Source organism: Paramormyrops kingsleyae, chromosome 8, assembly GCF_048594095.1.
Source record: "Paramormyrops kingsleyae isolate MSU_618 chromosome 8, PKINGS_0.4, whole genome shotgun sequence".
Taxonomy (NCBI): Eukaryota; Metazoa; Chordata; class Actinopteri; order Osteoglossiformes; family Mormyridae; genus Paramormyrops; species Paramormyrops kingsleyae.
This window is the reverse complement of record NC_132804.1, coordinates 13,995,378-14,022,108: the sequence shown is the minus strand read 5'-3', so window position 1 is coordinate 14,022,108 and position 26,731 is coordinate 13,995,378. Positions and strand designations below refer to the sequence as shown.

At 42.1% G+C, this 26,731-nt stretch overlaps 1 protein-coding gene across 3 annotated transcripts in view; it reads right to left on the bottom strand.

The window, feature by feature from the left end:
* LOC111839863 (A-type voltage-gated potassium channel KCND3-like) overlaps window positions 1-26,731 on the bottom strand; it is a 95,047-nt gene that overhangs the window by 18,120 nt on the left and 50,196 nt on the right. The window lies entirely within an intron of this gene.

The window sequence follows — 26,731 nt, the reverse complement described above, 5'->3', positions numbered from 1 at the left end:
TAGCAATTTATAAACACATTCATAATGCATTATAATGCAGTCATGAAGCATTATATACATGGCTGTAAATGCTTATCAAAAGGCATAACACATTATAGCCAGTATTCATTATGACTGCCTTATGAAGCTCTCATTGATAGTGCACTATAGATACCTTTGTGATACACCTGAACTGACATTTGAGATGATCAGCAGAATTTCTTGGAATTGATCATTTAGAGGAACAACAGTAACAGTTTGTTACCAATCTGTAGTAAGATGTAATCCTTGGCAGCATATTTGTCACGATACTTGCACTATTTGTACAAAACACAAAAGCTTTTTGAACTTTTGCTATGAAAAGAGCAAAATCCCATATATTCCGACATTCTGCACAAAAGTAATAGTCCAATTACTTTTCTTTAGTTTTTGCATTTTGAAATGATTCAGTTATCCGCAGTTTAGGGACTAGGGGATCAGATGGTATTTTTTTTCTCATTAATAAAAAGAAACCCATCAGAAATTTGGCCATGTGATAAATAATAGAGCCTAACAACTAAGAACTATGGAAAAAAAGAGACAGAGCTGAGAAAGGCCAGAATGGCCATCCTGAAACGGCAACAATGAAACAACTCAAGCCAGAATGAAGCAAAGTTTAAGTACACTTAAAAATTCAAAGTCAGAATAAACGAATATGCATTTTACTGCACAGAGACTAACTCTGGAAATGCCCCGATGGAAGCAATAAAAAAAGCTCAAATAAAAAGCTTAAAAAGATTCTCCATTGGTCGTCTCCAGGGCTCATTGGTAGATCAAATGTATCAGCTCAACAGCCTCCCACAAAAGGTAATATCTGCCCGGGCTGCACATTCAAGGGTACGAGGCCTCCCATTCAGCAGGAAGTCTCATGAAAATTAACGTACTGTTCTGTAAAAGTGAATTGTCACTCATTACCAACTTGCCAAACCGATTTCAATGACAAGCAGCTATGGACTGTTGATGACTTCAGCTACAGCAATATAATAAAAATACTAAAATTCCCAATAAAATTTATTTATGCAGCAATAGACCATTAAGAAATAAATAGCCACCTCTCCACCTCCACCTCCATCCATCCTCTACCCAAGTTAGGGTTATGTGACCTTAATTTTTCACAAAATATCACAAAATATTCTGCTTTGCATAACATGATCACTGAAGGGCATTAAACCATTAACAAGCACGATGCATTTGGTGAGGTAATTAACGATGACACGTGACTTTCAGCGTCATATGGCATTAACTCCGCATTTGCCAAAGAGGATTCCGTAAATATCCTTTTTGTGCTAGGGCCAAGTTCCACATCACTTGCGTTCTCAGCGTGGGGTTAGTTCTGCTCAAAGGCTTACAGTCTTTCAGGGAAGTTGGTTGAAGTCCCTTGGATTCAGCTTTCAGCTCATGGGATAAAAGATAAATACAGGGATGGAATCATGTTCTGTTCCAGGGTTAACGATCACAAAGATAATGCTGATTTGAAAGACAAGTTGCTCTTGTGTTGTTCCGGAAAACAAGATGGATTTGCAGACAGGGATGGGGATATAGCTTAGATAACTAACCAAGTTACAGGTATCTAAAACGAACAAAGCATCTTGCCAAAAATCTCACTTCGTTATCAGTCCCCCAAATTAATGACAAAACCTGCAAACAAAATGATTCCCAATCTAACTGAAAGGAAAGATGGCCGTCTAGATAAACTGGGGGAGGATAGAGATAAATTAGTACGTCGATTTTGCTTTTAATTCACCCCTTTTTTCTTTCTAGAGCCATTGAGAGACACTGCCTCATTACTCATTGTCTGGAGACCTGCTTTCTTTTTAACCTCTGAGATCCTCCAAGCAACATAAGGCACTAACAGTAGCTGTTTGGTAGCGTTTCTAAAGCAGAGCAAATGTGGTCTGGGAAGAAGCAGGGACAACACTTGCTGTCAACAAAAAAGATGAATTATCAGGCATGATGTAGCCCAAGTTTTGTTCCACCAGGTGCCTTTTCTTGAAATTTGCCTGCTCTTTCAGATACGCTTCTGTGATCAATCAATCATCTGTAACAAGGTGGCCATCTCTGGGGTGCACTTATATCACAAAAATGTTTAATCAAAAATACGTCGATGTTGAGGGTATGACAGTAAAATAGTACAATGGGCATGGCACTATTTGAAAAACAGAAGAACAAAGGAATCATAATTATAATTATTAAAATTACCAATATTATTAAAAGGTAATGGTGGTCAAATGGATTATAGGACACAGGGTTACATTAGCACTGTATTGTATCCCTACATATGTATAAATGTGCAGGAGGTGCTTCTTAAAACTATTATCTCTGTATTATTCTGGAATTCAAAATGAAAAACATCAATACTGTTCGCAGCATGAGTAAAGTATGAGTAAAGAATTTTTAATTTCAATAAAAGAGTATTATGCAAATTAGTCATGTTAAAAACAGATTTGGTGTGAAGAAAACAGTGTTGGGGAAAGCGGATACATTATAAATTTATTAGGCTGTGTAGAAGTTGCCTGGGCAACTGCATTACAACATATATGAAGAGTAAACATATTACAGCCTGCCAATCAGCAAGCAGCATTCATCTTAACTAGAATGTGTGAAACAGAAGTAAAACGCAGTTCCCGCAATCCACTTAGCAACCATACGATAACAGCCTCACATTCACTCCCTCCAAGTGTCACATGTACAGTAAATAAAAACTGTCCATTCAGAATGTGCTCCAAAAGCAGAAAACAAATTATTCCAGTGTGATTTATGTGCATGTACTTGATTTTAATCTCCTATCTGTAATTCTGTTTTAATCAAAAAAGATTGATTTTATTTTTTATAATATTACTTTTAAATTTACCTTTTCAAGGATGAGCAAGAATGTGAACCGTAACCATATATTAACAATATTCAATATATTAAATTATTTAATTACAATATCTTAATATATTTCAGATGTAAAAAGTTCACTACATTTTAGCAAAAACTAAAGGGGATTTTTTTCATATTCGACTTTATGCAAATTATGCTTATTACCCCCTCCCCCAAAGTAAATTCTTCCTATAAGTTCCTTTCGACCGCTTTTGGTCTTATGACTTCGGTTGTGCATAGCATCACAGTAACTGTTTGCCCCAGATTTAAGCTAGCAGACTTGAACAAGATTTCTCTCTTCGAGTATACACCTGCTTCATAGGTCGTCCTTATCGTTGTATACATAGTCCCTGCAGTTGTCAGATGTTTTTCAAGAAGCAGACTTTCTACAAGTTAATGTCATTTTAATGGACTGCCACATTACCCAAACTTAAGCTTAATAACTGTATGTCTGTGTATTCATTCGCAAAGTTTACTGAGACCTGCAGCTTTGTGTTGGCAGGGGTGATGAAAGAGTCACTTTTTGTACTATTTTTAATGCAAAGCACTTTAGCTAACTCAGTTGTGTTTTTGGAGTTTATTTCATGCACTATTTATTTAAAAAATGACTTAGGGATAATGTCTTAACCTAATGGTTTAATTACTGCTAGCCCATTTTTAAAGCTATTTTTGCAGCAGTGTTTGGGTGCATTTGAGCCTCAGTTTCTGAGTTTTGAGATATGTACTGTAGTTATTGCCATTCTTATGAGTCGATAAGGACATACAGACAGCGTACTTATATTTTACTGACATTTATGTGCCAGTGGTTCTTTGTGTCGCTGGTAGATGGCTCTTTGTATAAGGTCAAGGCAGTTATTTTATAAAAGGACCCAACGAGCTACAAGGAGGAGTAGTTAGTTGCGAGATGAGCTCATGGGAGATTTACTGACACAAAAAAAACATTCTGAGGGTAGAACAAAAAATGATTGGTTCAGGAAGATAACTAGTCTGATTGTAGAGGAGGCAGGTCCAATCAACTAGAGGAGGCGGGACAAAAGTTAAGTTCATTTTCAGGTTTACATTCAACTTATAATGGCAAACATGTAAAAGGGAAAAGTATATTAAATCACTCCTACTATCTGTCCAGTTCATGTAACTTACATAATGTAAATTGCATTCTACACGTCATATCATATAAATAAAGTTGGTCAGTTTGACACATAAGCAAGATCTTAGCTACTAATTTACCAAATTAGATTATGTTTGGATCATGGGAGCAAACAAATATGCAGACTCTACAAACGAAAGGCTAAATTTCAATTTCAATGACAGCAGCATTCTGGTAAAACAAGAGTCTCAACGAAGATGTTTTACTAAAGGGACGCACATCAAAGGATCACTGAGAATTAATTTCAGAAATTTCACACGACATACTCTTAAAAAAAAACCGGCAAACAGAAACAGTGAATTACAGTAAAACATTATTTGTGGCTCTGATTTAATAAATCCATCTAGCTCAGGGTATGTTAACTGGCACCTCTAGTGTAGATTACTGTCTATGTGACCTGAGATGGACTGGCATCCAGTCCGTACAGCCGCCTAGCCCTGACTATGATGACAAGTTGGAAGATGGATGGCTGGAGATATGATTTCATAAATAAGCAAATGAATAAAGCATATTTTAATAGTGTGAATGAATCTCCAGGAAATTTAAAATTTAGTTTGTCTAAATTTGATCAGAAAAGTCATAAAATGAAAAACACTATCCTAATGTAAAGCAAAAACCCCTAGTGTCCTCCGAAGCTTCAGACACATACACCATTATTATCATGGGTTCCAGTAAACATCCTTCACAAATCATCTGGTACCATGCAATTCTTCGGAGAGGGAAAAGTTAAGATTGGGTGAAAGGGTGGTCTGTCCAAATATCAATGAATAGAATTACATTGGTTTAAGCAACAATCAATAGCTCCAGTGGCTGTTGAAATGGCGATTAAAAAAATATTCAGTCATTCATGCATTGACCCATAACTTTGCAGAAAAACCGGCTGCTTCAAAGCTACCTAGAAAGGGTCAAAGGTCAACCATGGAATTGAATGTTGGTCGAGGTTAAAGGTTCCAGGCTCTCTGAGGGTTTTGACATGAATTATTTTTGTAGTGACAGCTTCCTTGCTCACATCCTGAAGCCATCCTTGACCTCTAAACTACAAGTGGCTGAAGAGTCGACTTTACAGTCAATGGTTCCTTGTTACCTCGCTGCTTTCTGAGGGACGGAATTTCCTAATTCCTTCACTCTGTTCTCAGAAATATTCCGAAACATTTTCTCTTCCGAATTTATTCTTAATTTGTCTCTTTCTCCATTCATAGCCCGTTTTCAAAGAATCTTGCTTATGTAAAAAAAATGAGAATATTGAGCTGAAAATTTGAAAGGGTTAGATTTATTTTGCAAGGCATTGAGTACAGATACCCACACTAATGTACACGCACAACTAAACTAAAATGAATTATAAGTTTGGCATTTTCACAACTTTCCTAAGTTCCTCAGTAAGAAAAGTTGCAAATTGTAGCTACCTACAGTATAACACTTTTAATGTCTTCCATCTTTACCCACTGTTACCCCACTAGCGTAGCTGCATGCTTGGAATCCTTCATGTAAACTCCTCCGAGCAACGGGAAGGGGAGCAAGGACTGGAAAGAAGCACAGCGGAGGCAGGGACGATGATAAACTGCTGAATATGGAGGCGGCACTCCGCAATGAAGTATAAATGTCACCCTTCTGAGGCCTAGCACCAACATGCCAATTAGAATTAATCAGGAAGTTTGAACTCCATTGCTTAGTTGAGTATTTTAATGCAAACTAATTTTGAGTCGTTGCACAGCCTATTAAACATAAAAAAGCTCCCTGGGTGTCTGCAAGGTTTGATTCATCGCTTAATTCAGTCATGGACATGGACAAGTACTTCAAGCTTTTCTTCAAGCAGTCAGCAGGCACAGACCCGACCATTCAGGGTGAGATGTGCTGTGCGTGTGGCTTCCTCTTGTGTTGTATTACTAATCACAGCACCTGACACCTAGGCAATCCTTACTGTTAACATAACGTATATAATGATTCATTAATGATTCATGACTCATTTGAATTTAGGAAGGGTTACACGCAGGGTTCACAAATCATTGTTGACTTACAGTACTTCCCCCATGATAATTTAGCTGTGAGCCAGCTAGTATAGTATGTGTAGAATGATATGTACACTAAGTTTGCTATTTGTCTGTCGCCTCACCTATTTGACCTATTTGTCACAGTAGTTCAGAATGAAGACGGAAAAATCAAGGGAAGCAAATTCTGAAAGGAGTTCAAAACAAGTTTCAACTTTGTATGTCTATGTTATACAGTATAGGTATATTCCCCTTTTTCTCATTAGGGCTTCCTTAGAAAAGCCTTTTGTTCCGCTCTTGTAGTCATGTGCTCAGGTGGGTATCAGATTGAAATTAATCTCATTGGTCACAGTGTACCCTGGTGTGCTACAGCAGGTTGAACTCAACAAAGAAATCCCCCCCCCCCACCCCCAGCTCGGACTTCTGTGTGCTTCTCAGTAGAAACTGTAGCAGGATCGCCACAAATTATATGACAGTATTTTTAATCTAAATGTGGGACTGTATCAAATTTGGGAAAATGCTTCTGACAAACTGCATTAGCAGGTGTCACGCTGCACTACCCTGTCCTGCGCATACCCTTTAAGGACAAACAAATTCCTGTAATCGAATTAGCATCCTTATTTCTAGACTGAAAAATAGCAGGCCTGCATGAGTGCCTGCATCAAAATGCACCGCGCATCTACACTCCCGAGGCGTGGGCTTGGTTCAATGATAGATTTTGCACGATGCGCCCACTTCCTTAAATCATGCAGAGCCCCCAGCCCCCCGTCTCCCGCCCCCCACAGAACGTTACAACAGCGGATAACTTTCCAGACACAAAATCTCAAAAGCATTGTGAGGAAAGGCTAATGAAAAGGCTAGAATATAACCAAATCTATTCAGGGTGCTGGATGATCAAGGGAGACGTCTAATTTTTGTCCATGCCTGCGGGGGATTAAAGCTACGTCCCCTCTCTAGTGAAGAAAAAGGTGAAGATAGAAGACGAAATGGAAACTGTATACGACATAAGAAAAGGCCGGGAAGGGGAGAGTCTTACTTGATCTGATAGTACAGAAGCTAACAGCAGTGCTTTTAATAAAGAGCAATATTGTCATGAGCACTGAGCTGCTTTCAGAGCTATATGCAAGCACACAGTGTAAGTGGCTAAAATCTGGGCTAAATATATTTCCTGAGGGAAGGATGTCAAAGCTTACATTGACGGTTTGGAAACATTAATCCTTCGAAGGATGTCTTCACCTTGACCAGAAAGTTCTTTTGGACCAGAGAGTAAACAGCAGAAGGAGTGAATGTGGATAAGACAGAAAGAGCAGCTAGAATAATAGGATGATAAAACTAAAACTACAACACGAACATTAGCAGAATTCATTTTTTATGTGTTATGAGTCCAAAACACTACAATGATGCCAACAGCCTACAGTTGTTCTCTAAAGTGAATAAGAACTGCCAGGCCCGCACTGCGCAGAGATATTTCTGCAAAAAAAAAAAAAACAACTCAAAAGAAACTGCAAAAGCAGAGAAAGACAAATTATATAACATGCCAAGCACAGGCAGTGAATTAGGAGTCTCCCGATTCCTCTCTGTACCCAATCTAGCAGCCACCTCTAGCTCATGTGCTCACAGTGCAAAAGAGATCGCAGGAAGCAGTTGAGGGCAACAGGCTTTCAGAGAAGAGAAGCAACAAGCAGGAAAGTCACAGCAAGCAATTAGATGTGATGCCACCGGCGTCTTAACTTCTCAGTGCTCAGATAAGCGGAGAGCAATGCTCACAGAAGCCGGGCAATGAGGACAGCAGTCCTTAATTGTGAGGCTGGATTAGTTACGATGAGTGCCTTATATTCTGTGGGTGCCTGTCACTTTTAAGAGGCAACAACATCTATTGTGCCCTGGGGCTGCTGCCCAGGCAAAACTGCGGTTCACTCTATATGTATAGACATCACAGATTTCACACAACATGCCTTAGAAGAAAGACCATGTAGTATACATTTATCCAAAAGCTGTTATTTCTGCTTATATAATACAAACAATATAGCACATTAAATAATAAAGAATGTTGTGAGACGGAAGTTGCAGGTTCAAACAAAAATGTACAGTACATACTAGGTCCCTGTATAACCAGAGATAGATATAGTAGGTCTGACCTCAACACACAGTGTGGGATCTGACACCAGACTCCTGATAAGGGCCTGGATTGTATTCAACTCCGTAGTTTCCCTAGGTGAGAGGCGCCAGGCAGTTGTGGGTCTGCTCATACGGTTGGCAACCAATATCTTAGAGTTCACCCCAGTGAAGGAGAGGGTTGCTTCTCTTCGACTTTGAGTCGGGGGATGGGCTCTGAATGAGGTCTGTGCTTATACACTGAATACTGATTTAGAACATCCGGTCTACTTGGAGACCTTGGATAGGGTGCTGAAAGGCCCCACCTCTGGGGACTCCATTGTTTTATTGGGGGAATTTAATGCCTATGCTCAGCTGCATCTTCAATCTATTCAAAACACTGCTGCTAGACTGTTAACCCCCTATTGGAAGTTCATATTACCCCAATTTTATTTTCTCTACATTGGTTCCCAGTTGAATTTAGAATCCGGTTTAAAGTTTTAGTCCTCACTTATAGAGTTGTGCTTGGTCAAACCCCTCACTAAATTTCTGATCTTCTAGACTGACATCCCACCAGTCAGTCACTTCAGTCATCTCACCAGGCCATTCTTATTGTTCTCTGTGTAATGCTAAAGATGTGTGGGGATTTGTGCCTTCCAGTCTGTTGCGCCGACATGGTGCAATAGTGCTTTGCGGGCTGCTATTATTATTGACTCTTTCAAAAAAAAAACACTGAAGACTTGTTTAGTCCAGCTTATGGGTAGTCAGGTGCTCTTTCTGTTGCTGTTTCAAGTTTTTACTGTCCATTTGAGTGTTAATTTATGTTTTGTTTGCTGTATATGTTTTAATGTTTTCTTATTATGCACAGCACTTTGTGACTGTCAGCAAAAGACACAACAGTGAAACCTGGAAGGGTTTGATTGGGCGGAATGACTTGGCCAATCTGAACCTAAGTGGTGCCCTGTCATTGGACTTCCCTGCTAACCACAGTTTGTCCATAACGAACCACGTTTGAGCATAATGGCAAGCATAAGTGCAACTGGCATCAGAGCACCCTAGGCCACAGCTCGATGGTTGATTTTGTAATCGTATCATTTGGTTTGTAACAGCATGTCTTTGACACTTGGGTGAAGAGGGGAGATGAGTTTTCAACTGTTCACCATCTTGTGGTGAGCTGGATCAGATAGTGGCGGAAAATGCCAGACAGACCTGGTATACTGAAATGCATAGTGAGGCTGTGCTAGGAGCGTTTGGCACAGATCCCTGTCCAGATCAACTCTCACCTCCGGCAGAACTTCTCTTGCACCCCAAAGGTAGCTGGAGACATTAAGCCCGAATGGGCAATGTTCCATGCCTCCATTGCTGAGGCAGCTGTACAAAGGCTGTTGGTGCCTGTCACGTTGGCAGCTCCCGAATCTGGTCGTGGACACCACAGGCAAACGGAACCATCAGGCTGAAGAAGGAGGCCTTCCGAGTTTGGTTAGCTTGTGGGTCTCCTGAAACAGCTGACACGTACAAGCAGGCTAAGTGGAATACAGCTTTGGCGGTCGCAGAAGTAAAAACATCAGGTGTGGGAGGAGCCTGGTGAGGCCATGGAAGAGATTCTGGCAAACCATCATTGCTCATGCTGTTTACAGCAGGGATGGAACGCTGATGACCTCAAATGGGGATACAGTCAAGTGGTGGAAGGAGCATTTTGAGCACACAAATAGTCCTTCCTTGGAGGAAGTGAAGTCAGAAGACTCAGAGGAGTACTTAGGTCTTAGGGCTGATGGCACTGAAGTAGTCAAAAAACTCTTTGGTGGTAAGGCGCCAGTGGTGGATGAGACTTGCTCTGAGTCTCAGAAGGCTCTTGATGAAGCTGTTTTGGGTGACATGCCTGTTCCACACTGCTTTGAGGTTGGGGACAGTGGCCTTGGAGTGGCAGATGGGGTGGTGGTTTGAATCTTTAAGAAAGGCGACCAAAAGATGTGTTCAAATTTAGGGGGATTGCACTCCTGAGCCTCCATAGGAAGGTCTGTGCCGGAGCACTGGAGAGGAGGGTTAGTCTGTTGGTCAAACCTCGGATCGAGGAGGGGGAATGCGGATGCTTTGGGAGGATGAGTTGCATTGTCCACCGTTACAGGCTATTAACCAGAGTTAAATATAATAACCAGAGCGGGAGTTTGGTTTGCTTTGCTGACAATAAGTCAGACTCATTCCAGATGAATGTTGGGCTCCACCAGGGCTGTCCTTTGTCACCTATTCTGTTCAAAACCTTTATGGGCAGAATTTCTAGGTACACCCAAGGGGCAGAGGGAAGTGACAGAGATGAGGATCAACACCACCAAGTCTATGATCATGGTTCACAACTGGTCTTTTCAGAGCATATGCTCTGGTTCATGTTCACAAGTGAGAGAATAAAGGAGTGAGAGATTGGCAAGCAGATAGGTGCAGCATCATCAGTAATGTGGATATTGTATTGTTTTATTGTGGTGAAGAGCGAGTTGAGCTGGAAGGAGAAGCTATCAATTTAACAGTCGATCTATGTTCCTCAGACATAGGGAGGGGTTCAGAGTAGAGCTGCTGCTCCTCCACATTGTAGGGACGCCTCCTGAACACCTTCCTGGGGAGGTGCTTTGGACATGTCCAAATGGGAATAGACGCTGGGACAGACCCTGGACATGCTGGAGAGACTGTATCTCTCCACTGGCCTGGGAACACCTTTATATCCCCCCGGAGGACATGGGGCAGGTAACTGGGGAGAAGGAGGTCTGGGCATCCCTGCTCTGATTGCTGCTCCCCGTGACCCAAACCAGCAAAAGTGGCAGAAAATGGATGGATGGATGGACGGACGTGCAGACAGTACATACTCTATGGAACATGACTTCCCTGCATTAGTTCAGTAATTGTCTTGTAAACAGGGACCTGAGATCCACCTTTCTTATGGAGTCTATAAGGTAACAAATAAAATGTATTTGTAGTCATTACTTGGTAAATGATTATGCTTTAATACCCTTACTCCATGGGGTTTCTGTTGTAGAAAAAATATTACTCTTCTTGATTCAGTGCAGAAGTAAGAAAGAGAAAAACAAATTTAGCTTACAGGGAAGAGGTGGGAATGGTCACGTTATTCAAAAATGGACTGAATCCATGTGAAACCATAAGGACAATATTAATGGAAGACTTGTTTTTCTCAGAGACAAACCCATCCTTTTTACAATGCTATTGTAGTCTGACACTTTGTTATTGACTGTTACGCTACTACAGCCCAGAGTGTCAAGCATGTTAATTAATGTAAATATGACATTTTACTAATTAACACAGATGCAGAAAGAAACTGAAATTCTCAGCTGTCTCATTTTCCCTTCACCCACGGTTTCTTTTCTTTCAAATAAGAGAAAATGCCACACAGACTACATAAACTGTCTAAGAAAAAGGCTTTTCTCCCTTGAGATCTGAATGTGAATTCCTCAGTCTACATGAATAACTTGGAATAATTTGAGTTTAAAGTGAGTATGATTAGTCAAGACTAACTATTGTAAAATTGTCATATTGTAAAAAGCTTTAAGTCAGAAGCTGTTGGACCACTGTGGCCTTTTCTTACTTTGAACAGACATTGCCTTTTGAACAGAGTTCTCCAGAGGATTCTATGGAAAGGCGCAGGAACAGAAAATTTTAGGTTATGCACCATTTACCTTAACTGACTTTATTATTTGTTCTTTGTGCTGCTCTTAGTACTACAACTATAGCTTGACAGGCAGCAAGGATAGATTTGATCATAATGAGTCCTACATGTACATTTTAATGAATATATTAAAGTTTTCCAGCTTACATCTTTAAAAGAAAATATTGTGATTTACTGTATTTTATCAAAAAAAAAACTATTGCACATTGTGCTTATAAACACATACAAAACAGACAAGAAAAAACAACAGTTGAATTAATATGTTGTCTGTAGTGGCATTAATGATGTAAATCACTGTAGAGATTAATTGTGATGTGTGTAATTGTTCATGTTCATTCTGTATTGCATTTGCACAAATCGGATGGAACCGGCTATTTACTACACATAATGAATACGTGTAAAACAATTATTCTAAAATTTGATATAATTAAGGGAGGGTGTGGGTGGGCGATGACACTAAAGCTTATCGCTTATCGACCATGGAGGAGGGGGGGGGGGGGCATTCTCTCTCAGAGATTACAAATACACTGATGTGTATCATATCACGAAGAGGTTTGGACCATCTGTCAAGGTGTGGTATTTATAGCAGTGTTTTATTTGAATGAATAAAAAAATGGGTGTTCAGGCAACATGTTTGCCATGGAAGATGGTCACAAGTCATAAATGATTCCAGCTGGACCACAAGATTTGGTGTGTATGCACCAGAAGGCTGTACTCATTCAGCAGGGGTGTCATGTTCAGACCTTCGGCCGTCAGAGTTTGCGTGCTGCTTTGTGGTGAGTGCCGCCCTGTTACTATGACAATGAGTCAGAATGACTCGTGTTGTGGTGAGGGGGGGGGAGCTGCTGGAAAGGAGGCTAAATCCGTTTAGATGGTGATAAGAGGCTCTTTATCGCTCTGAAGATTTGGGACAGTGTTTGCTTGCAGTCAGAGAAGGTCCTCCAACTCATTACCACGTCTGCTTTAGCAGATTACCAAGGGCAGCTACAGAAAGGCTGCTTCAAGGCCTTAATGTTTGTTCATACATCCTTTATTCCCTTGCAAAGACTTATAATAAAACACATGCATTAGCATGTAGAGGATTCTTTCCTCTGCAGATTTCCTTCCCCTTTTGCATTCCTGTTATGCCAGTCTATCAAACATTTATTTATTCCATTAGTATTACGTAAATGTGCTTCCTTGTTAACCACACAAAAAACCAACAGTAGCCAATAATTCATACAAATTATTGTGATTCTGTGGAATGAAACAACCTAGTACAAAATGTTGTTATATTGACACATCATCAGTTATCTGCTCCGTATTCAAAGGGCTGTCAAACTATGAAACAGCATCGTAGTAACTAACTTCATCATAATTTTGAGCCATTCCAGGGAATTTTTAATACAGTCCGAAAATAAATGATTTAAGTGACTAGCAATAAAATACTGTGATGATCATGTCTCCTGGAATTGTTCCTCATAGATCTAGGGTGGTTTATGCAAAGACCGACAATATATAACTGCACTTAGCAAAGGTTTGCTCTGTTCTTGTACCACAGACACAGAGCCGCAATCACCTGACAATAAAGACCGCAGCTGATTCATGGTGCCTTTCTCTGAAGGGGTCACTGAGAATGCATATTCTAGCCAGAATGCCAAAGGGACACTCTTCAGGGTAGACACATCTGATATCGATTCTGTCAGGGTTTCTTGTCCTCTTGGCAACACAAAGGCCAACAAAGAGTTCACAGACAAGAGTGTCACTCTAATCTTTGGTCTCAGGTATTTCAAGCCGCTCACTGTTATAAAACACAGCTGCTGTCGATCTCCTTCTGAAAAAGGTGGCAAAGAGTGCAGAAGGGTATGTTAAGGGTCATCATCTCCAACTATGTACTCCTGAATGGCATTTATAGCCTTTCCATTCAGATTCCATTTTTTCAGCCTTCTGCCATCTTACTGAGGTCTAAAGGCAGCTTTTTTTTCCATTGTCATGACTTACCTAAATATAAGATTATATTATACAAAGAAACTCCATAGAAAAGCATGTTACTCATTTCTACAGGTAGGATGCAGAAGCAATTTTGCATTTTCAGCTGCAGTTAACCTTTCTGGTATGGGGGGAGGGGTAACACATATATTCTATGCATCTACAGCACCCCTTTGTAGAGCATCAGCCTTTTGCAGGTCTACTTTAATTATTACTCAAAAATCCCAAAAACAAACAAAAACACTGGATGTAGCAATGCCACCAAATCAATTAGCTTCACAGATATGTGCCAACTTTAGAGTTGGCTCTCACTTCAGTATAAATGTCCACTTAATGCTGCGTACTGGGCTGGTGGCTCATCCCACACAAACCTCTAAGTGCCCTCCTTCCCCCTGGTGAGTAACTTTGACTCTGCTCTTGAAATGGCAAGAAGGCACATCTGCGACCATTGCCACCATTAGCCATGTATGAGATTTTGCTAATTGCCCTCAGGAGAAGGCTGTGTGGGTCTGAGCATTTTCACAAGTGGTCCTCCTTGGCCGCTTCTCTGCATGTTCCACCTGTCAAATCAGCAATGGTGCTGATCCCACATCCCTATGAGCTCTCACATGGACCGTTAGACCCCACATCCCTACAGTATGAGCTCTCATACAGAGCCAATGGACCCACATCCCCATGAGCTCTCATACAGAGCCAATGGACCCACATCCCTATGAGCTCTCACACAGATCCGATGAACCCACATCCCTATGAGCTCTCACGCACAGCCGTTAGACCCACATCCCTATGAGCTCTCACGCACAGCCGTTAGACCCACATCCCTATGAGCTACCACACAGATCTGATGGACCTACATCCCTATGAGGTCTCACACAGAGCCGTTAGACCTCACATCCCTATGAGCTCTCATACAGAGCCAATGGACCCACATCCCTTGGAGCTCTCACACAGATCCGATGGACCCACATTCCTATGAGCTCTCACATGGACTGTTAGACCTCACATCCCTATGAGCTCTCATACAGAGCCGATGGACCCATATCCCTATGAGCTCTCACACACAGCCATTAGAATCACATCCCCATGAGCTCTCACACAGATCCAATGGACCCACATCCCTATGAGCTCTCACACAGAGACGTTAGACCCACATCCCTATGAGCTCTCACATGGACTGTTAGACCTACGTCTGTATGAGCTCTCACAGAGAACCAATGGACCCACATCCCTGTGAGCTCTCACACATAGCCAATGTGAGCTCTCGCATGGGGCCGTTAGATCACACATCCTTTTAAGTTCACACAATGGGCCATTAGACCCACATCTCTATGAGTTCACACAATGGGTCATTAGACCCACATCTCTATGAGCTCTCATACTGGGTCGTTAGACCCACATCTCACACTCGGCTGTTAGACCCCTCGTCCCTGTGAACTCTCACACTCGGCTGTTAGACCCCACGTCCCTGTGAACTCTCACACTCGGCTGTTAGACCCCACGTCCCTGTGAACTCTCACACTCGGCTGTTAGACCCCACGTCCCTGTGAACTCTCACATGGGGCTTCATAGTCACTGGTTTTCATGTGAATACTGGCACTGCTGCTTTGACTCCAGAACCAGAACACATTTATTAGAACATTTATACTTATGACAAGAAGTAAATCCACACAGACAGCCACACACACACATACACAGAACCAATAGGTTTCTGGGAGGCTTATCATTAAACTCTTCCAGCTGTCCAGAGAAGACACCAGATGACGATTGTTTTTCTACTACTAGGAGCTGCTAAAACAAAAAAAAAATGGAAATAATAAACAAAGAGCATACTGTATAGAAAAACTGATACCCTTATTGATTGCATTAGTACTTTACATACTTCCAAGATTCATTGCATATTCATAAACATATTCCAGGTGATTATTTGCTGACTTTTTCCATTGTTCCCCCATGTCTGAGTGTGAATCTCAGGGTACCAAGCTATACTGGTCAAAACAACACTCTTACCTTCCATGCACACAGGGCTAGTGTCCAGCACTAGAAAGTGCCTCATGATGCTTTAATTTAGCCTTTCTCACCAGCTGTATCTGCCTTTTCAGTGCTCTCCTCCCCTTGTCCATTCCTGAAATGGCACCTCCAGCAAAGCAGGGCCCTGAGAACTGAAAACAAGCACGGCGCTGCCTTCTCACACCGGCCCTCTCTCTTGCATTATGCTCTCTTATCTGAAGCATCATGCATAGTCAAGAATTTAGCGAGAACAACAGGCAAAGCAAAACTGACAGCATGCCTTTTTTCTTCCATGCGGCCTGCACTGAGGAGGAGTAGACTGCGCTTTAATTAAGCGCATTTCCTGCGACGCGCACACAGGAAAGAAGCGAGCGGCTCCCGTGGATTCCCACGCCATCCTGCCGCCGTCAAAGTTTCTAAGTAGGCTGTGGGAGAAAGTAGGCCAGCAGCAGCCGCCACTGGGGGGGGGCACAGCAGCCGCCATGTTCAGCACGCGAGGGCCAGCGTCCTATTTCAGGTCTGAGGGGCCGCGGACGGAACTTGCATAGAGCAATGCCACCAGATTGTTATGGTATGTGTGTGTGTGTGGGGGGGGGGGGGGCAGGGGGTGTTACCTGTGCCCAGGCTGGATATCCTTGACACCCTCAGGGCTATGGATGTGACTGGCAAGCCAGAAACTTCAACACAATAGGCACCGCTGGGTCCCAATTAAGAGAATGAAGGCCGCTGGATGACGGGGAGAGAGGGTGACTCATTCGACATGGCGGAAACAGCGGGATTTCGTGTTTGACTTTTGTATAATTTATGCTACTCCTGTCTTTCAATGGGATGCCGTTGCTTGGCCTCATCCTCCCCTCCTCGAGTGCTTGAGTGCGTGCCATCTTGCGGTTGCCTCGCTGTGGTTCAGCCCAAGCCTATAACTCACCAGTAGTAGGTGTGAGTTCACAGTAATAAAAGCTCAATCTCTCATAGACATACTTAAGGCTTGTCAACATTAACTTTATATTCATTGAAGTATCGGACCGACACGCATCCTGGAAACATCAGCAAAGTTAACACCACCTGCAAACATCCACCATGCCTTTTGTAAAACTGTAAAATAGGCCTTAAAAACAATGATAACATATTAAACAAACATGTCGGACTGGTTTACAGCAAAAGCTACAGAATACTGTACGATTGTTGTATTTACCTTCCCTCTTCTTTAAATTTTCACTCAAACTCTAGCTCAGTGTGCCAAAATGGGATCATCCACATGTATATTTTGGCATGTTGAAGCGTGGAATTGGCCGTTGCCCATGGCAACGTGGCTGTTGGCGTGGGTGTGTCTTTTTAGGGATGTCTCTGTGGACGTGTGGTGCTGCAGGTTCATCCGTGTCTGGGGGGTCGTGCCTGTAGCCGCGGGGGCGTGGCCGTCCCACTGTTTAATTCACTATTCTACTCCGTTCACCTATTGATTTCCATCCTGCCGTGTCTAGACAGACGGCTCTCCCTACCCGCTCAGGGTCGGGCCAGACTGAACAAGTGGGAGGGAATCTGATGGACAGACATATCGGGTATTAAGCGCTTAAAAAAAGCACTCCGTTTTTTCAATATTCCATGCCCTGCCAAGCCCTGTACGCTGCCTACATCACTAATGACCACGGACTACTTGGCATCTCCTGTGTGAAAGAGCAATGGAAAAAAAAGAATTATTAGTCATGCCTTGAACTCCATATCTGTCAATACTGCAGATCATCAATGTCTCAGGCCCATACAACCAAAAGTGCTGCGTTGAAATTTAATAGAAACTGAATCTGACTGTATTGTTTTATGTATTCAGGGCAGTAGACTTGTTAATATTCTGAGTGCGGTTCTAAGTATCTTGTTGCTTTCTGTGGCTGGAGAGAAATAATGCTCTTTAGATTAAGGAGGGACCAAACAGGGGCTCCCAGGATGGAAAGCATACATCCTCGGAAAACAAAAGCAGCTAAAGGGCCAGCGAGAAAAAATATATTCTGAGCTGAAGATGGTGAGATGATTTAGAATATGGGGCGCATTAAACGCTGAGTGCCTCTTGTAGGCACGTCTGCCTCTCTTCTGCGGTGATGGATGGGTAACATCAGAGAATCTAACGAGCAGCGAGCCAGAGGGAAAACAAAGGAGCAGCAGAGGCACTAACGCTTAGGAGCTCGTCACAAACGAGGTGCGGCGTTTGGATGGCGGATGGTGATTTTTAATACAGGGGAAGCAGTGTGTGGACAGTAGGAAGTATGACCTAAAAAGGTCTTTTTTCCCTTCTATTGGTCAGTCAGCTACTTGTCTGTAAATGTTGCTCTCCTTCATCTAGGGAAAGCATTAGAATTACGTCAACATTAGCCGCAGTGTCTGTCATGTTGCTTCAAAGCTACTCGCTCAGCTTGAACACACATAGCCTAGTTGGCAAGCTAACTATCAAACTTGTCTACTAACACTTGAAACTTGAAAATGAAACAAAAGATCAAACTCAAAACTTAATGATAACGACTATTGAAAATGTGTACAAATGCCAATGGGAAAATATGACATAAGAAATGCCCCTGCATGAAATAAAATGAATGAATACTGAGCCAACACCGCAGATAGCATGTGAAACCTGTTTGTCGTGAGCATTCAGGTTATTGCCAGTTATCTTTTCTTGTTGAGATGTCCCCCAATCACCATGCAGAGAAGCCTGGTTTCCAGGCGGGTCTGAAACTGACTGCAGGTCTATCTGTCCAATCAACTTTGCATAAGTAAAAGCTATCCATGCAGGCTCTGAAAACATGTAATCGGAGCACATTCACCAATAAGCTTTCATCTCTTCTCCATACAGACAAAGCGGAGAAGAATCCTCTATAGACATTTCAGTGCAGCATCGCAACAGTGGGCATCTATGGACTATTTCAAAGGAAAAATTAACACATATGTTGTTGAAAGCAACTCCCGTGAAATGTTCAGCACTGTGGTTCGATAAGTAAAATAGATCACACTTTTAATTGCAAGATAAAAATGAATTTACCTTGATGCACTGACTAATTCGATTGTTTTGCCAGTTTTAGGGAGGAAGCCGTGCTTCCCATGTACTCTTAGAGAAATGAAGGCTCCGTATCCAGCTAATGAGCAGGGTTTTGGAAACCACCTGTGGAAAATGAGGCATTTCCTTCATTTATGGAGCATCTTTGTCTGTAATTCTTACCGCCACGGTGAGAAGTGTTGAAGCAGAAAGAGAAGAAAAAGTAAAAAATAAAAAAAACCCAATCAAACAGCAGACGGGCATTTCTATGTCGACATAATCTCTGTACGTGGCAGGGTATTGATGCCATTGGACACTGAGCTAGGCTTGGCGTTTTCTAGCCTTCAGTCATTCAGGGAAATGCTTTTATCCAAAGCAGCATACGGATTTTACTATATTGAGCCATAATGAAGCAGAATATTACTTGAAAGCAAACTCAGCAACAGGCCCTTTAGTTCATCATCTGCTATAACTGACAGCCCCATTATTGCAAGTGGCTCCATATCCACTTGTTCAGCTCTATACTGTGTTGGGTTTTAAAACATTCCTCTTCCCTTGATTCCCTTTGAGCTTAAAGCTGACCTCAGTTCCAGTATGTTATATTAGCTTCTTTTGGTGTGACTAAATTAAACACCATGACCTTAAATCTATTTGGCATCAATTCACAGGATCAACAAACTTAGGAAGGTGGTTCTCTGTGAGTCAAATTGTGGAACAATATTGATCTGGCCAGCCCTCCCACATTCTTGATCTGTACTTTCTGGGCTTAGGGAAGTACTGACAAGCATTCCCCCATGACTATTCAATAAATGCATGTATTACTATACAATCAGTGAAGAGACTTATTTCTTGAAGTAGCACTAAAGTAGTGCAGTACCTAGGATCACAGCTAGGGGACAGTGTAGGCAGTGTGGTTCAACCATGACGTGGGATGAAGCACTTGAGACATTTAACAGGCACAGTCTCGTCCTACAAAAGCCCAAACCAGGCCTGGAACCTCTCTAGGTCTCTAGGTCATTTAGCAAATGGAGAATGAATTAATGTCACAGCTGACATCCTCAGAAGGATCAGGGGGCTTCATTGTTACAAATCCATATTCACAACAAAGATGACACATCCACAGAAGAGCTGGGCAAACATATACATTCCTCTCACGTTAAATCAATTCTAATTGCATTTGAACAAGAACACTAGGTCAGCTTGGTGATGGAAGCAGCGAACATATGCATAACTTAACTGTCATTTAAATACCGTGTGTTACAATTATGCATTCTGCAGTCAAACAAGGCTTCTATCATGTCATAACTCCTGTTTTGCCAATTCTCAATTCTCTTCACGTGATCCCCAGATTGCAGAAACTGTCCTAGCACATTCCAGAAAAACGTGTCAAAATAGTAGCTTAATAGCATCCACGGGAGCGCGCTCTTTAAGTGTGAAGCTGCCTTTGGAAAGGGTCACATATGTGCAGCACTGAGGGGAAGCCCTAGGTCCATTTTTGTCCAGTGGGCCTTTAATAAAAAATGAATGTTACTAATCTCAAATGGTTCCTTTTAATGGACGGGCCCTGTGACGTTCTGCAGAGTGGGGAGGCGGCTTGTTACACACCCACATTGTTCAAAGCGCCGTGCAGGGAACTGAAAAGCCGTGCTGTGACATCAAAGACTGCCCAGAAATAGCAGTTTCGGGGGGCTCTGGCTGCTCAGTTACTGGTGCCATTTGCCCAAAGATTACAGCAGTTTTTTTTTTATGATGCTCATTCAGGGAGTTTGATAACAGTGAAAAATTATGATGTCTTTGGAAAAAAAAAACATTGCAAGGGCTTTGTGATTTTGTGAAGAAACTGTAGACTTCAATATAGGGTATATTAAGATGTAAAAATTTTTTTACCACAAATTAGAATACAGGTCGTCGTCAACTTACAACTGTGATCATTTCCGACTGACCGGTCGTAAGCTGATTTGGTTGAGTTGGCCCTTTAATTTATATGGAAAAATTATCATATGTATAGTATACAATATAAAATCTTCTTTAAGTCATATTGTTTCGTGTTTTTAACCTTTTTAATCACCATTTTCTTAGTTCATTGCTGCTGGCAGTTGGGGCGGAAACTGTCATACACTCATGCTGGGCAACACTTACGCTGCCAGACACAGCGCAGTCCTGGTCACAAATTTGCAGTCTCGGATTGGTTGTAAAGTCAATCAGTCTTAGTCACATAGGCCGTCAAGTACATCAAAATGTACATCAAAATGGAAAAACCTGGAGACATCTGTCCCAACTGGACCTTGATGACATCAGCTCCTGCGTTACAATCTGATGTCTCATCAGCAGGTATCGCAGAACATATCTAAAAAATGCCAGAATGCTAGCGTGCGGCTGACCTCTCTGGGCTGCCGCTGCACCTGACAGCCTCTTAGCTGCTGGCCTGGCAGCCTTTTGGCTTTCTGCTCAGTGGGCTGGAATGGCGCCGTTCGACCTTCCTTGAGGCTTTTTGGAAGCCTCTGTTATGCCCGCTGAGCTCCTTCCTGGGAAGGCCTCCTCCAGAAAGCGAGACACAGGCAGCAGTGCCTGCAATCGATGCTTTAATGGTCAATGGTGAATTCTTTAGCTGGATCACTAGGGTCACATTATTGTTTATCGGGCTGTTTGTTTTTCAGTCTGTCAAGGAGGTTTTTTCTTAATTTGCTCTCAACATTGCAACTTGTCAAAAATACTTTCATGTTTGAGCATTACCCCAAGGGCTAATGTTCCACTTTAAGACATCTGGTACATGGTTTGGACTCTTTACAAGTGGTGCCCTCAAACCTGCCCACTGGCTACAGATCTTAACTAACCCTCATCTAGTAAATTCATCTCCAGCTGCCAGACTTTCTTTGCCAGTTTCCTTCCATGGCTTAATTTTAAAGCTGTTTAAAGGGTAAATGAAGAGGTCCACAGAACTGGGCATTCTGTACTTGTTAGTTCTTCGACTCATTCGCATGCAATAATCCATTCATCCAGGTCTTCAGGCAAATATGATGCACTGACCTTTTTAGGGACATTTCTAAACTCTCCTTGATTGACATTAAAATTAAAACAAGAATTAAAATCAGTGCTGTGCAGTGGGGTCAGTTAAAAAGAAGGGATCATTCACCCATAAACTCAACACAACCTTTGATTATTCAGCACTAGATTATATGTCTGGAACATGAATTGCAAAGGGTCGAGAACATGCAAAATTGCAAAATAAGGAGTAGCTTAAGGAGGACACTAATCTAAATACCAAAATAGAAGCGCAGTGGAAAACTGCTTTGTCTTTTCCAAAGGTCTTGTTGCCAGTCTTGGGTCTATGCCTGGACGACAGTAGATTAATTCAACGCAATTACACTAAGTACATCTCAGGTGGAAATCATGAACGCCTGGATAGCCAATAGGTCTTATTTGAGAACATGGCCAAATGGAGAGCGATTATCTGCATGCTGGGCTTGGTGGCACAAAAATCCATATTCTGATCTAGTGTCAAAAGGACAAGCAGAGCCACACACCTAAGACTGTTAATAAATGCAGTGGGCTATTTTTCAGATGAGATAGACATGAAAAGTGGTGTTATTTAGCTAAAAATGGATCGGTGATCAACCTACCACTAAGTGTAAATGCCTCAACAAAAGCGTCAGATACATAATGCACTGTAAAACCTTGCAGGATGATCAACAAAGCTGGACCACCTCTCTCATTGGCTGACAGGTGCTAGTAAATGGACCATGGCAAATACATTGAGGCACCAGGTAATTAGAAAGATGCTAATTAAATGGAAGACTGGAAATTTCCTCCAGCTGCTTCAAAGCCTGAAACACACCAAATGCCTATATACCAGCAATAGGCATTAACCTCATGATGAGGTATGTTGGTGTATGTGTTTTGGGCAGGGGAATAAAATGGATCAGCAACTCATGCAATGTCCCCATATCACCATTCCATCATTATAAACATGATAAAAAATGTCATCATGTTGACCTACAGGCAGAGTCCTGCACTGGGTCGGGTACACATGGGTACCCAACGGGTACCCGCAGATAGTTGCTGAAACGGGCGGATATTAATGTTCTGGAATTTTATGGGCAGGTAGCAGGTCAATCAAAACAGTATTGTATCCTGCAAAAATAAAATAAAGCGAAAATATCTACGTATTAGACTATCATGTACAAATTGTCATCATCACAGTGTGTTCAGTATGTTGGGGGTACCTTATGGTGCTTTCCATTATTTCTCTCCAAGTCGGAACTCGGATGAAAACGTCACGAAACATCATGAAAAACGTCACTTCCCGTCGGAAACACGCCTCTTTTATGACGTTGATTGTCGGACATGATGTCACTCAACTCGGAATTTCCGAGTTCCGAGAGAAAAACGAACGCACCATTAGATAACCGCCTCGACAAACATTCACATACACGTCTGAATCCTAGTGTGTTGCTGTGTTCTCACTTTCACGCTCGTCACAGTATGGACAGCTTAGATCTATCTGATTTGATTTTGTGTTAAACGGACCTTTTCGTTTCAATTCAAAATTCATGTTGTCACGTTGAGAGGTGCATAGAAAAAATAATTGTGTGTAATTTATCACGGGTACGGGCGGGTAATGGGCGGAATGTTAACGGGCCCGGGCGGGTGCGGATTTAACTTTGAAATAATAACGGATGCACGGGCGGGTGTGGTGCTGTACAGTGTGGGTGCAGGCGGGTGCAGGTCTCCAAAAGTGGACCCGTGCAGGACTCTGCCTACAGGTAAAAAAACACCCCCCGAATGCAATGGTTTTCTTTTATTTCCTCATATGCCATCTAACCATAAACATGTACCGCTTGCAGTTTACAGACACTTGGTATGTACGTCTCACCATAGTCTAAAGAAGCGACATTCAATCTTCTTAGAATAGGGACCCCCCATATTTAGTATATGAAACACAAACGACTAAAGCACAGTCAGGTAAGTAACAATGCAATAAGGGGTTCCCACTTTAGTCTTTTTCACATTGCATGAATGGGATGATAATGCTGGCATCAATCCACAAAGTCTTTCTGTGGACCCCCTACAACTGTGCTATAGAACACCGGGGGTGTCACAGACTCCAGGATGAAAAGCCTGTTGTTCCATATTCAAGAAAAACAAAATCCAGCTGAGGTGTGTGGAGCAGGCAGAGTGATGGCAACAGAATTTAAAAAAGTGATTAAAAAGACAGAAATGAAAGGGCACAGTAAAAGGCACAAGGCTCACGAGACAAAATACACGGAAAACACCCACTGAGGGGGAAATGCATGTTTTTAGATCTGGGGAGGGTCAAAGTGAACAGCTGCATTTCAGATTTCCCCGTCTTTTTTATAGCACTGGAATGACGTGCCATTGTCAGCTGCTCTTCATCGGTCATGATGCGAGGGGGGGGGGGCACATTCCTCTGTGCAAAACTGAAACTGCTTTGTGAGAAGCAACATTGCCTGAACAGCACCAGCTCAATCATTTAATACAAGAAAGTCTAATTAAAGCATTACGGGCCAGCCATCGATGCAAGTGCACATCCGAAGGCGCTTAACACCGCTAAACAGGCACAAACACCCAGGAAAGTTAATCACTATGGGGGCACGTGGCCACTGGGTGTAAAACAGTGACATGGGGACAGTAATAGAATTGTCAAAGTGCATAATTACTGCCTGCGTCTAGCCGAGGATTGCTTTTCTAGTGGAAAAGACAAAATGCCGTCAGGCAAAACTGTTACCATCCTGGGGTGAAAGACTTATTGTTTGCCCTTTTATTTTCGGAAAACCCGCAGAGAACGCTGTTGTAATAGCTGCAGTCATAACTCATACCCTTCATCTCAGTAACTTCCATAAAGGCTTTTGGAAAACACATGCATGGCTTTGGAAGGAGGAGAACAAACAGACAGTAATGTTTTACTTGCCAAATGACAAGCTGTTTTTAAAGGAGGTAAAGCCATCATTAGTCAAGCAGAACTTACTCTCGCTGCTGTTTAAACAAGGATTATGGTCACAGGACAACCCCAAAGCTCAACTTAAAGGCACAAATGCAAAAAACTCAGTCATAAATCTCACCATCAGCTCATGGTAGTCTCTCCATGTTTAGAAATCTTAATACAAACATCATTCCTTCTATTTTTTCAGCCTATATACAGTAACCTTAAGCTGCTGAAAGGTTTGAAGTATTAGGCATGAGTCGTGAGAAGTTGTTCATGCTTTACTTAAAGTGGATTTTTTTCTTGCATTTAATAACATCTGACATTTGTCAGTAAGGTGTTGGGGGCAGAAGGCATGTGGATCTGTGCTCAGTGTCAGCTCATTTAGACTCCTTGCATCGTAAATGGCCCTTGCTTGCTTACTGTGCTTGTATCCGCACTGTGCTTGCTGTATTTTCAAAGCGAGTTATTTAGCCCCTTTGGTTCACAGTAACTATTTCTTGAGACTATGGATCACTGTGGTTCTTTTCCTCTAGGTTTTGGTTCTGCCCATAAGCAGCTGTCTACAGAGGGTTCTTCACACCTGATTTGTGTCTCTTTGGGGTTGTGTTGCCTTTTGTATTAATTTCTGTCTGCTCACACTTTCTAATGTTATTCCAATTCCCAAAATAATAGATCCCAAGATCCCAAATAATAGCGGTAAGTCCTCTCTCATGTCACATGAAGTCTTCCTCTACCCTTTTCTTCTACGGCAGGCACTTCCACATTTATAAATTCCACCATTGTGAGTCAGGACTGCCAACATACAGTACAGTGCTTTTCCACTGCCGCCAAGAACTGAGCCGTACCCAAGCTGTACCGCGAAGTGTGGCACGATTCCAGCTCCCTTCAGTTTTCCACTGCAGAAGAGTCGACTCGGTAAAGGTGTTGCCAAGTTTGGAGAGTGACAGTGACATGAAACTGACGCTTATTTACTGTTCGCACGGTGTACTGTATATCATGATTTACTAGATGCTAATTCCTGCTAGCAAGTCTAAGAGAATCACCAGCATCAAACATTAGCGGAATTAGGATTAATTTATGTATATTTGCATTCTGAATTCTGAATTCTGTTCTCCAGTACTTTTTTAAGTAGGAGGTTGGAAATTTCCCAGCTCTGAGCTTTCTGGAATGCATCAAATAAATTGCGATGTGCGATACTACTAACGATGAACAATATATATATAATATGCCCTTTTTTCCTTCAGATAATCTAGGCATATCGGCACAGATCACTGGTATCTCCATGCTTTTCGACCAATCGACCAGTAGTAACACAACCAGCCTGGTTTGATCATACTTTTGGCCCTGCTAGTAAGAGCGGCCATGACAGCACAGGTACGGCTCGGGAACGGCTCCCATAATTTACAATGGAAAACCGTCTTTTGTGACATTCTCATTACTGGCAGGGTGTGAAAAAATTGTCAGTGCAGAGCGAATGGGACTTATTCACAATCCAGACATCAGCCCCGAAAAAAATTCAATTAAGATGTGAGGTTAATGGAAAACTAGGATACTTTGCAGTCAATGGCAAGCTGCCTGGAAGAGCAACATTCAAAAGCAGAAGTTCAGACAAATCAATCAGAGGCTGCCCTTCAGTACTTCAGAGAGAGTAAAAGAGAAGATGGTGGTAGTGGCTTGACAAATTCATAGGGGCATCACTGCTATGAAAGGCAGTCAGTCTCAGAGACAGTGTCCTTTTACATAACCTGATAGGTAACCCAGAAGAAATTCATGTGAGGCCACATATATATTTGGAGCAACTCTAGCAAAAAGTACGCTATTATGTGCTTGGGAGTAACATTAAAGCCCAGAGTCAGTTATGGGTCATAACTTAATAGAGCACCTAACAGGGGCAGGAGGGCTATAGTGTCCTTTAGCAATTCTTCTGATAATGGCTTAAAGGTACTCTTTATATGGAAAGCAGTGTCTTTCACTTCCACAAAAATGTAGTCATCAAAGAGAGGGAAAGAGGTGGATATGAACTAAG